We start from the raw sequence: 12,923 nt of genomic DNA, 5'->3' as shown, positions 1-12,923 counted from the left end.
CAACCTACCTAGTCTCTTCAAGAAACTTGTCATCTACTCATTCCCTAGGGAATGTGTTTTGTATAATTTCTATCTCCCTTACAAACTAACTTTCCTCTTAATCTAATGTTATTAAGTTTAAGATGGTGAAGGTAATCTTAATTGAAGATATATTTAGACTAAAGATAATTTGAGATATTGCAAGTGAGGTATTTTCCCAGTGCACATAGCCTCGTATAGTCTTCAAGGAGTAAACAGCAAAGTGATTCCCTACTCCCTGAGGTCAGAGATGAGCTTTCAAAAAGAGCAAACCTATGCTTCTTCCCAGCCTCCCTTGAACCCCAAAAGAGTAACCTTGCCAACTGGGAGTCCTGGCTTCTTGTAGTCACATTCTTAACTGCCCCAACTGTCCCCTCTCCTGGAGTTCTGAGGTGTCCTGTGGAATTCTGTGGAGCAGTTTCACTCCACTTAAGATCATGGATGTTACATTGGCATAATATAAAAATTTAGATTTCTAATTACAAATACATATTGTTATTATTAGAGGATACTATGTGACTAAGAGAGTTGATCTCAAGTCTGGAAGATTTGAATTAAAATATCAAATTCATATTAGCTGTGCTATTCAGGACAAGTTATTTTGATTCTGTCTGCCTCAGTTTACTGAGATGTAATGCAGTAATAGCACCTATCTCATTGAGTTGGTATGAGGATAAAATGAGATATTTGAAAAAGCTTTGTAAAACTTAAGATATCATATAAATATGAGCTATTGTATAAATGATATAGCTATGTTGTTATTACCCCTCTGTGATTCCACAGTGTACCTAATTATACATCCTTACTTAATTTAAATGCATTCAGTTTCATAATTACTACCCACTTATTATCATTCAAGATGAATAACAAAATTACAAGGTCCCTATTAAATGCAAAGAATTGGATTTCTAACTAGGGAAGAACAAAAATAAAAAGCTTTCTCCCTCTGCTCAAGTACTGTACAATATAGGAGGACAAACAAATTGTGCATTATTTATTATTTTTTCTCTTGTTTTTATTGATGATTTCTAAATTTAGAATGACAAAAAGTCATTTCTAGAAGGCATAACTAACTGTCCTCTTGGGAATATCATTTGTCTAGCCACCAAGATCTTGCTTATCCCCCTCTTTCTCTTCTACTCTCCTATCATGGCCCTCTGTCCTAGAATTACCATGGTGTGTATAAGCATTTCACCTCTTTCTCATCATGAAGTATAATCTGTGCTTTCCACATAGTTAGCCCCTTCCATTGGATCTCACTGGAATAAGAGAAGCAAATATGCTCCTTTTTATTTGTCTTATTATCTCCCATCGTGCTACGTGCAGAAACAAAAGCAACCAAATGATTTTGAAGCTTCAATAAGCCTCCAGGAAGCAGTTAAGAAAGTTGGAGAGGAAGCTTGGTTCTAGCTGCCTTTGAGTTCGCCCTCCTGCCAACATTAAAATGACTGTCTAGAGTCAGGAGAGTTTGAAAATGATTTCCAGCATGATTTTAATATTTACTTAGGACAAACTAAGCAAAATTTCTTTCAGGTAATAATTCTTGGCTGTAAGAAGGAAGACAGGACTGCCCATTTCTTTGCTTTATTTTTTAGGCATCTTTTTATGCAAGAAAAATATTCAAAATACAGAAAAATTGTAAAAAAAGATGCTGCATAAAATTCAGACTGAGCCAAATTCATAATGGGTGATGTTGAGAAGGGCAAGAAGATTTTAGTACAGGAGTGTGTACACACACCGCTGAAGATGAGGCAAGCACAAAATTGGACCTAATCTAAATGGACCCTAGGCCTGGTCAGGCTCTAAGATCCTTTTACGAAGATGCCAATGAAACCAAAGGTAATCATCTGGAGAGAGAAAACTTTGATGGAATACTTGGATAACTCCAAGAAATATATCCCCTGGACAAAAACCATCTCTGAAGATATTAAAAAGGAAGAAAAGGTGGATTTGATGGCATATCTTTGAAAAGTCACCAATGAGTAAAATTTGTGTGCTCTCTTTATTTTTTTGTCTTTATTTTTAAACCCTTACCTTTTAAGAAGTGATACTAAGTATTTGCTCCAAGGTGGAAGAGCTGTCAGAGTTAAGCAATTGGAGTTAAATGACTTGCTCAGGGTCACACAGCTAGGAATTATCTGAGGTCACATTTGAATCTAGGACTTCTTGTCTCCAAGCCTGATGATCTATCCACTGAGCCAGTTTGCTGCACTACTGCCATTATTTAGTAGCAAAAGGAAATATCAGGCATCATGATAGTGTTTTTTCTTCTTTTTAATGTGTACAATTACCACCCTATTTAAACTGGTTTCAGCAACTAGAGAATTTTCATCATGAATGGCTATTTGAAAATTTTGTTCAGTAGACCTAATAAAGCAAAATAATAAATAATAATAAAATCGATAGGTTCATGTTTAAACAATTATAATTATGTTTTCTATGTTTTGATCATAACTTTAGCCACAACAAAGTTACCACATTTTTAAAAATTTTTATTTTAAAGGATTTAGATGGGCTTGACATTCAACTGACTTAGTAAAGTTCACCATTTTTTTAAAGGAAATCAGTGCTTTCCACTACTGTCTTAAGAAATTTTATTTTTATTAAATAATGGGGAAAGCCTACTTAATAGTATCATATAACTTTTCTCTATAGTTTGTTATGAAAAAATAAAAAGGTGGGGAAGCAATAGCATCTCTTCCTGTCCAGAGACAAAATCTATTTAAAATAAGCCTACTCATTTCCAATTTAAATTTCTTAACTTTTCATGCCAAAACAGCATAATTGCAGTGATTTAATTAGATACTATCTTTTAATTTTTGAAAAGCATTTCAATGTATTTTATTGTTTAACAATCCCGAGGAGAGAATATCACATCACACGGTGTGAGTAATCTTTGAATGTCAAATGTTTCTGTATCTTGAATTGTACAGGTACACAAATGAATTCAGCTAGACATAGAGCTTTCTGTTGTTTTTAAAGATCTATTTTACACTAGCTTGTACCTTAGGATTGACTTTTCAAATCTACCGAGTTTAAAATTTGAAGACATCTTTTATAGCCGTGGTGGCAAATCTATATGGCACATGTGGCAGAGGGGGTATTCAGAGCCCTTCTGTGGGCACTGGAGCCATAGCCCTAGCACCGAGCTCACCATTGTTCATTACTAGAAAGCCAGAGGGATGCAGGGTCATCCTCCCTTCCTCTTTCCACAGGCACCTGAGGACATTTCTCATATTACCCACCCCTCTAAAAGGTTCACCATCACTGTTCTATAGTATGGGAATAGTAGCGTTATTCCTAACTCATTAGGAGAGTGTGGCAGTAAGAGTGTACCATTTATACATTTGGTAATTGATGTGATCATGAAGCTTAGCTCAACAATTAAACACTTCTGATAGTTAAAACATGTATGTGTGATTAATATTGCAGAATGATACCAAACAACATTGTATTTCTTCTATGTTTCCTTTTTATTATTATCATTTAAAATTTTATTTAATTGATTAAGAAAATTTTCCCATGGTTACATGATTCATGTTCTTTATCTTCCCTCCTCTCATAGCCAATGTGCAATTCTCCATATGTCATTGATCAAGACTCATTTCCATATTATTGATATTTGCACTAGGGTGATTGTTTAAAGTCTATATTCCCAATCATATCCCCATTGACCCATGTGGTCAAGCAGTTGTTTTTCTTCTGTGTTTCTACTCCCACAATCCCATGTTTCCATTTACTTATCCTGGCATTTAAGAAATTCTAGTTCACTGATTGTCTTTTGGCTCAGATTTCTTTAAAAACAAATGTTCTGATACAGGTTCAGATTCTGCCTTATCCATTTTATATCACTTCTTAGCTCATTGGATTAGAGATCTTTCTTTTTTAAACTCTTACCTTCCATCTTGGAGTCAATACTGTGTATTGACTCCAAGGCAGGAGTAGTAAGGCCTAGGAAATGAGGATCAAGTGACTTGTCCAGGGTCACACAGCTGGGAAGTGTATGAGGCCAGATTTGAACCTAGGACCTTCCATCTCTAGGCCTGGCTCTCAATCCACTGAGTTACCCAGCTGCCCCCTGGATCACAGATCTTGAGCTCATAGCTCATCTACTCTATTTCCTTCATTTTAAAGAGGAGGAAATGGAAACACAAGAAATATTAAGTGACTTGCATTAGCTCACATAAGTAGCTATTATTGGAAGTGGAATTTAAACCCAGGCCTTCTGACTCCAGAGCAATTAAGTACTCTATTGCAACTTTGTTTTCCTTCTAGTTTTATACTTATTCTTTTTATTTGTTGTTTCTTACAATACATACCAATATATTAGTAAACCACTATCTGCTTAGTCATCCTCCTAAGTTCATAAGTACTACTGGTTATTTCCAGTATCTGACTTTGAGGAATTAAATTTGTTACATGTATCTGTGTTCATATGGATTTTTTTCCCACTATCTCTAATAACATCCTAAGCATTCAGTCTTACTTGCAAGATTGCTAAGTCAAACGATCTGACTAGTTGCCCAGCTCTGATTGTGCACTACTAGATTGCTTTAGAAAAAGATAATAACAGTTCCCAGCTCTACTAGTTCTGTGATTGCATGCATAGTTTTCACAGTCCCATTAGATTTGTATTTTATCATTTTTACAATTTTTTTCTAAATAAAATTGGAATGTGATATATTCTTCTGAGTTGTTTAAATTTGTTTAAGTGACATTTTCTTACAAGTTCAAATATCTTGTTTGAAAGTAATGCCATTCCCAGAATAAAATGACACTTTGCATTTAAATCAACTGCCTACCTTCATTTTAGCTCATCTTTGAGGTAATGGTAGGGTATAACTTTGATTAACTAGAAATCAACAATTAAATGGACTTCATCCCCTTCCCAACACTGCATTTTCATGAAAGGTAGGCTAAGCTCAAGGGAGAAAAAACAGATTTGATGGGAAGGATTCAGATTTTGAAAAAGTGGAAGATCTGAGTTGTATCTTGGAGATCTTATACACTCAGTTCAGTCTCCTCCACTTTTTACCCATCTTTACAACTCGACAGTGAGAATCGATATTCAGAATTACTGAAACAGTGCACTGTACGATCCTAAATCAAAGGAATATTAGATTGCATTCAATGTTACCAGAAAATGGACTAATACATTTCAGAGAGGTTTTACAACAACAACAAAAGACCTTACTGACCTTCATTTAACTAGAAATTCAGTTACAGAGAATATTAACTTCCTTGAAAATTCCATTTCATACTGTCTTCGTGTAGCTCATATCTTTATGCAACTCCCTCCCTCTCTATTAACTATTTTAATAGTACATTTCAATTGACTCAAGACTGTAAATCGGTTGACCTTTGGATGTTTTTAATTTTTGTGGAAGATAAATTTGTAGTTCTTAGTTTTTAAAACATTATCAACAAGCTTCTGTAGTCTGAGCTTCAAGCCAAGACATTCACCTTGCTATTTCTGTCATGGTCAGCTACTTAGATTAACATAAGAAATCTAACTAGAACAAAATTAAGTACAAAGTGGCCTGAACATGTAAGCAAGATGATGTTGCCATTTATTTGGTTTCCTACAATAACAAGGGAATGCCTTTATAAAAAGTAAAGAGACTGCCCTTTGGGAGAGCCAGTGATTTAGGGCCAGTCTCTAGAGCCCAGATCTGACATTTTCATGAACTGGGAACCTTAGGGTTTTGACCTAGAAATCATGAATTCAAGAATTCTGAAGGCTCTGCTAATGATTGCCTGCCACTTTACATCTGCCCCATCAGGGAAGCCCTGCTAGAAGAGTCAATGAAGGTTTACAAAGGCTACTTTCTGATCACCACTGCTGGGTCTTCTATTTAAAGAGAGGAGGCTATCTTTACCTTTTGCCACCTTCTCCACCAATGGTATTTCACTCTCAAGACATGTGGCTAAGATCATGGGCAGCTTCCTTGGCTGTATAACATAGAATTGCTCTATGTAAAGATAATTGGGCCATATGGGGACCCAACTCATGACCTTGACCTCATTAGCAGTCTTTTCTACCTGGATCTTCCAGATCCCAAGGCAGTTGTGGAGATGAGTGATTTAGACCAGCTTTGCCCCTGAGCTTTTATTATTTCCACTCTAAGTTGTCCATTGTCCAGTTATATCCCAAATCTCCTATGAATGGTATCCCATTATTTAAGGACTATGGCTAATGAGATATTTAGTTTTGAAATATCATTGTCCCATAACAAGGAGATTTATATACATGGCAGTTCATAACAAGGCTTTAAAAGACCTGAGCTTGAACTTTTTAAGAGAGCCTTATCATAATCTAGTCATATCAGCACTCATGCCCTGGCATAAAGCCAGTGTTCTCTATTTTAAAACTGAATGTGTTACTGGAAAAATATTCAATATCATTTTGGGGGTTGCACAGATTACAATAAAAATAGCTGACTCTTTGCCCAGTGATCAAAGCGGCAACAGATGATGTTTTTACATTACTGCTCTCTACACAGACAGAGATATTAAACCAAAATGGAAATAGGGGTCTGAACGTAAAAATACTTTTGACCACATATTGACTCAGAAAATCATACCTTAGCATTATATCCTATTTTATTGTTACTTATTTCGTTAAAATTTTCCAAATTACATTACAATCTAGTTTGGGCTGTACTCTAGAGTATTAGGAATCATGTATTTCATAGTTCTGGTTTGGATCATGGTCTTCACCATTCTTCATGAATGGAATTCCAGTACTTCCTCATCTCCATGCCTCTGTTCTAAGTTTAAATCTCGCATCTCCATGTCTTTGCTCAGAGCTCACATGATCAAGCTAGATAGTACAGATAGAGCAATGGACTTAGAGTCAGGAAGACCTGAGTTCAAAGCTAGCCTCATATATTTCCTAGCTACATGACCCTAAGAAAAAATAATATCATCTCTTCCTCAGTTTCTTCATCTGAAAAGGGGGATTATAATAACATCTACCTCCCAGAATTTCTATGAGGATCAAATGAGAACATATTTGTAAATCACTTGGTAAATATTAAAGCTCTAAACAAATGTTAGGCATTGTAGTTGTTACTTAAAATTGTGATAGTTGGATATAGACATACTTACTGAAAGTGTACATATGGCCATAAAACAGTGCATAGCCTTTGAAGAAGCAATATCACCACTAGGTCTGATTCCCAATGTGACCAAAGAGAAAAGGAAAGAACCTGATTGTACAAAAAGTATTTATAGCAACTCTTTGTGGTAGCAAAGGATTGGAAATGGAAGGGATGTCTATCATTTGAGGAATGGCTGAACAAGTTGTGGTATATTATTATAATGGATACTACAGTGCCATAAGAAATGATGATCAAGACAATCACAAGAAGAAAATGGAAAGAATTTTGTAAGCTTAAAATTAATATACAATATCTCCAAATATTATATTTAATAAACTTGAGGTAAAGGAAAATTAAAAAAAAAGCTAGAGTAAAAAATGAGCTAACCCAGCCACATTAGTGAGAGAAGAGAGCAAGAGGGAGGGGTTACAGCCAACTTATTTATAATACATAAGGTCACTACATGGATGAAGGGAAATGGATTCTGGTAGATGAAAAAGAATTCTGGGACATGGAGTCCATGGGTTCAAGATTTTTAATTACATAATTTATATGAAATGATGCAAAGTGAAGTGAACAGAACTAGCAGAATGTTGGACACAGCAACAATAGTAATATATGATATCCTTTCATGAATGAATGAACTATTATCAGCAATTCAGGAATCCAGAAAAACTCTAAGGGATTCATAATGAAAAAAAAAAAAAACACCAATATCCACTGCCGTAGAAGGAACTGATGGAGTCTGAATCCAGATTGAAGCATATGATTCTTCACATTGTTTTCTCTATGATTTTTTCACTAGTGTAAGTGATAGGTGTCTTCTTTCACAATATGTTGAAGATAGAAATATGTATTGTATGATAATGCATGTATAATATGTATATAATATTACCTCCTATCTTGGGGAGGGGGAATTGAGGAGGGAAATAACATGAATTAAGAAATAGAAAATGATTATAAAGATTATGTCAAAATGTAAAGAAAAGAAAGGATATAGATACATAAATTCATACATATTCCATGTGTATAAATATATTCTTGAGTGGGTATACACATACACAGATATATATGAAATAAATATATCTATAAATATAAAAAAGTAGATATATAGATTACTGAATGAAAAATATTTACTAAGCACTTTCCACTTGGACAGCATAATGCCAAGACTGTGGATCGATATATATATCTCCATATTTTTTTTTGTAGGAAACATTTATTTTCAGGACCTCACATTCTAATTAATGGAAATTGTACTTATAGTTGATTTTGGGTACAAGTATGCTATTGGATCCCAGTGGTCCTTAGGGTACAAAAACAAGGAACATGTTGATGTCTTTTAAACATGTCATTTCCATTATTAAATCAAATCAGTTTTATATTTGCATCTACATAATTTTGTATATATTTTTATAATTGTATTATGCATATACCAATATGTATATATGCATATATATACATTTACATACATATGTACAAAATATCCTTCAGAATGTCCTTTTCATTATTGCAGCTATGATGTTATTTTCAAAGAATATTCATATAATCAAATATTCAAAGATATAAATCTGATCAATATGCATATTATAGATCAGGGGATGGGACACTCGGTTCTGGTCTGGGAAGTATCAAGTTGAAATCCAGTCTCAGAAAAGTACTAGGTATTTCATTTAACTTCTTTTTGCCTCAGTTTCCTCAACTGCTAAATGAGTTAATTACACTACCTACCTCCAAGAGTTGAGTCAAGATCAAATGAGATAATATTTGTAAAGCATATGTAATACCTAGAAGATTTTATTGTTCAGTCATTTCAGTCTTGTGCCTAGCACATAGTATGGTTTATATAAATGGTATATGTGATATCCTTCATATTATTAACATCTCTACTGATTTTTATCACAATTAACCTATGACTACTCATACTTTGGGCATCACTTTTGAGTCCCATCCAGGAAGTTAAGGATCATTCTTAAGCTCTCTTTCTATTGTGAAGACCCTAGAGGAATACATAAGCTGTACGATGTTTATTTTTTATTCTCCCCCACTTCCCCAGCCCACCTTGTATGAATCTAAATTATGCATTGGCATCCATACATTTCAATATCAGTATTCCTTTTGAGTGTTTATCATTACCTTTTTTTAAACTGACCTTCTATTCTATTCTTTTTTTAAATTTAAACATTTATTAATATTCATTTTTAACATGGTTACATGGTTCATGCTCCTACTTTCCCCTTCACCCCCCGCAATCCCCCCACCCATGGCCGATGAACATTTCCACTGGTTTTGTCATGTGTCCTTGATCAAGACCTATTTCCAAATTGTTGGTAGTTGCATTGGTGTGGTAGTTTCGAGTCTACATCCTTAATCATGTCCACCCCGACCCATGCGTTCAAGCAGTTGTTTTTCTTATATGTTTCCTCTCCTGCAGTTCTTCCTCTGAATGTAGGTAGTGTTCTTTACCTTAAATCCCTCAGAGCTGTCCTGGGTCATTGCATTGCTGCTGGTACAGAAGTCCATTACATTCAATTTTACCACAGTGTATCAGTCTCTGTGTACAATGTTCTTCTGGCTCTGCTCCTTTCGCTCTGCATCAGTTCCTGGAGGTCTCTCCAGTTTGCCTGGAACTCCTCCAGTTTATCATTCCTTTTAGCACAATAGTATTCCATCACCAGCATATACCACAATTTGTTTAGCCATTCCCCAATTGAAGGGCATACCCTCCTTTTCCAGTTTTTTGCCACCACAAAGAGCGTGGCTATAAATATTTTCATACAAGTCTGTTTATCTATGATCTCTTTGGGGAACAATTCCAACAATGGTATGGCTGGATCAAAGGGCAGGCATTCTTTTATAGCCCTTTGAGCATGATTCCAATTGCCAGCCAGAATGGCTGGATCAGTTCACAACTCCACAAGCAATGCATTAATGTCCCAATTTTGCCACATCCCCTCCAACATTCATTACTCTCCCCTTCTTTCATTTTAGCCACTCTGCTAGGTGTGAGGTGATACCTCAGAGTTGTTTTGATTTGTATTTCTCTAATTATTAGAGATTTGGAACACTTTCTCATGTACTTATTGATACTTTTGATTTCTTTACCTGAGAATTGCCTATTCATGTCTCTTGCCCATTTATCAATTGGGGAATGGCTTGATTTTTTATACAATTGCTTTAACTCCTTGTATATTTGAGTAATTAGACCCCTGTCAGAGTTTTTCGTTATAAAGATTTTTTCCCAATTTGTTGTTTCCCTCCTGATTTTGACTACATTGTTTTTGTTTGTACAAAAGCTTTTTAGTTTAATATAATCAAAACCATTTAATTTACATTTTGTAATTTTCTCTAACTCTTGCTTGGTTTTAAAGTCTTTCCTTTCCCACAGATCTGACAAGTAAACTATTCTGTGTTCACTTAACTTATTTATAGTTTCCCTCTTTATATTCAAGTCGTTCACCCATTCTGAATTTATCTTGGTGTAGGGTGTGAGATGTTGATCTAGACCTAATCTCTCCCATATTGCTTTCCAAATTTCCCAGCAGTTTTTGTCAAATAGTGGATTTTTGTCCCAAAAGTTGGGCTCTTTGGGTTTATCATACACTGTCTTGCTGATGTCATTTACCCCAAGTCTATTCCACTGATCCTCCTCTCTATCTCTTACCCAATACCATATTGTTTTGATGACTGCTGCTTTATAGTGTAGTTTAATATCTGGTACTGCTAGGCCCCCTTCCTTCACATTCTTATATTCTATTCTATGCTACATCTCTTGGTAGTTAGAAAATTCACATATTTATTAAAGGATCTAGTTAAGGGAATCAAATCTGATTCCTAAGTTTCAGTGTATAGGTTTAATGTAGGCTAATAAAGAAAGGCTTGCATTTGATGCCCACTCTACCTGTGAGGGAAATGTAGCAGTGTTGCTAGGCACCTTTAAAGCTTCTCCTCTTTCCTGTTCTTTATCAGCTCCCTTTTCTCTGCCCCCCACTGGTGTCACTTTATGGGGGGCTGGAGAGAGGATAAATTACTATGACAGTGCCTTTCATTTTGCAATCTGCTCCAACCTTGTTATTTATTAGTGCCAGCTGTGAAGACAGGAAAAACATGCCTCATTTTGTGTTGGGGAAATCGAGTGGTCTGATGAAATGAGGTGAGTTACCCTCATTGGTTTGAAGGCAACAATCTGTGTATTTCCTCAACTTTTTTTTTTTTTTTTATGTTTCTCTCTTTCAATGAGAAAATGCCAGTTTTACTTGGTCATTCAAGGACTAGAATTTTGGCAGACATTTCTCCAACAAAGAAGTTTTAACATAGTTCATATTTCTCATTATACAGGATGTAGCAAGCAGCTGTTTGTTCAGAGGAAATCAATAACATATTTTCTACGTGGTGTCCCAAAATTCTCAGTGCAGCTTTACATTTTAATAGCTTAAAATTAAACTTCTGGGTCACTGTTTATAGGGGCCTCAGCAAAAAAGTAATAATTCCATGCGAGGAAAAAGGAGGTGATGATCATAGTTCTTTTGTATTTTTTCTATACGATCTGCATATGCACACACATGTGTATTTGCTGTCTTCATCAGTCAAATAGAAGCTCATCAGGAGTAGAATTTGTTTTACTTAATTTACTCTTCTCTGTTTCCTTCACTGTACCATTAGGACTGGCCACAGAGTAGGGTCTTAATGAGTAATTACTGCTGAGTAATAATGGATGACAATGATCCCAGGGCTGCCTACTTTCCTTGGTACATTCACCTGTGTTATCGTATTTGATTTTTTCCCTTTAAACTATCAGGTAATATTAATTTATTATTATATTATGTTATATAATAAATTATATAATATACATTATATTAATTAAATTAAAAGGAAGTCAGGCAATGTTAGGAGAAAACAATGGCATATTGGGCAAGATTAGTCAACAAATAAGCATTTGTTAAGAATCTACTCTGGGGTGGGCAAAGTGCCATGAACGAGGGATATAAGGAAAGGGACAAACATGGTCCTTGTCTTTAAGCAGTTTATATTCTAATGGGGGATTCATGATAAATGGTCCTATATTTATAGAAGATATATTGTTGTTGCGTGTCCTTCATTTTTGAAGAGGACTAATGACATCATTCAGTCATATCTTGACTTGCATATGAATTGGATTTAACTGAGGCAAGGTTGCACCAAGTCAATAGCCTCACTCTCTCTTCCAGAGTCATTGAAATTTAGTGTCAAAACAAAAGTCAGGATGAGTAGTGATGGTCCGAGATGCAGTAGATGACTTCAGTGTTTTCAGTGCCTGGCCAAGCTCTAAGCAATGCCCAGTACCTCCTTCTGCCTTTTTCATGGCTATTGGAACAAATTGTTCTCATCTGCCCATTCTGTTGAAGGAAGTCTCTATGGGCTTAGAGGTAGACCATCCTAACTCATCTACATATTTGAGGCCTTTTGGTTAAAAATCCCAACCTGGTTCCACCAAGACACACTTTTACCAAAGTATGGTCACTACACATGCTACAGATTCATAGAACCATAGGTAAGAGTTCTGTAAGAGGAGGATATCAAAGGTGGATGAGTGGCCCTAAAAAGGGCTTGTCAAGCCCTTACTCCAAATGCACTAGATCTCCCTGAATACTCCATAAACTCCATGAAGTATATAAAGAGTACTTCAAAAATAATCCCAGAAGGAAGGCACCCGGGGGGCAGGGACATTGAAAAGAACATTTTTGGAAATGTCCTCTTGACTAAACTACTGTTGCATTTTCTGAAGACCAGACCAAACTCAAAGAGGCTCATTACCAAAAGGTG

The 12,923-nt window shown here is 35.5% G+C and overlaps 1 protein-coding gene and 1 pseudogene across 1 annotated transcript in view; one reads left to right on the top strand and one right to left on the bottom strand.

Annotated features, from left to right (window-relative positions):
• Positions 1-12,923, bottom strand: part of PCDH15 (protocadherin related 15) — a 660,961-nt gene that overhangs the window by 435,314 nt on the left and 212,724 nt on the right. The gene's annotated exons all lie outside the window — the stretch shown is intronic.
• On the top strand, positions 1,702-2,004 carry LOC123236540 (annotated as a pseudogene).

Source organism: Gracilinanus agilis, chromosome 2, assembly GCF_016433145.1.
Source record: "Gracilinanus agilis isolate LMUSP501 chromosome 2, AgileGrace, whole genome shotgun sequence".
Classification (NCBI taxonomy): Eukaryota; Metazoa; Chordata; class Mammalia; order Didelphimorphia; family Didelphidae; genus Gracilinanus; species Gracilinanus agilis.
This window is presented reverse-complemented; position numbering and strand designations above follow the sequence as displayed.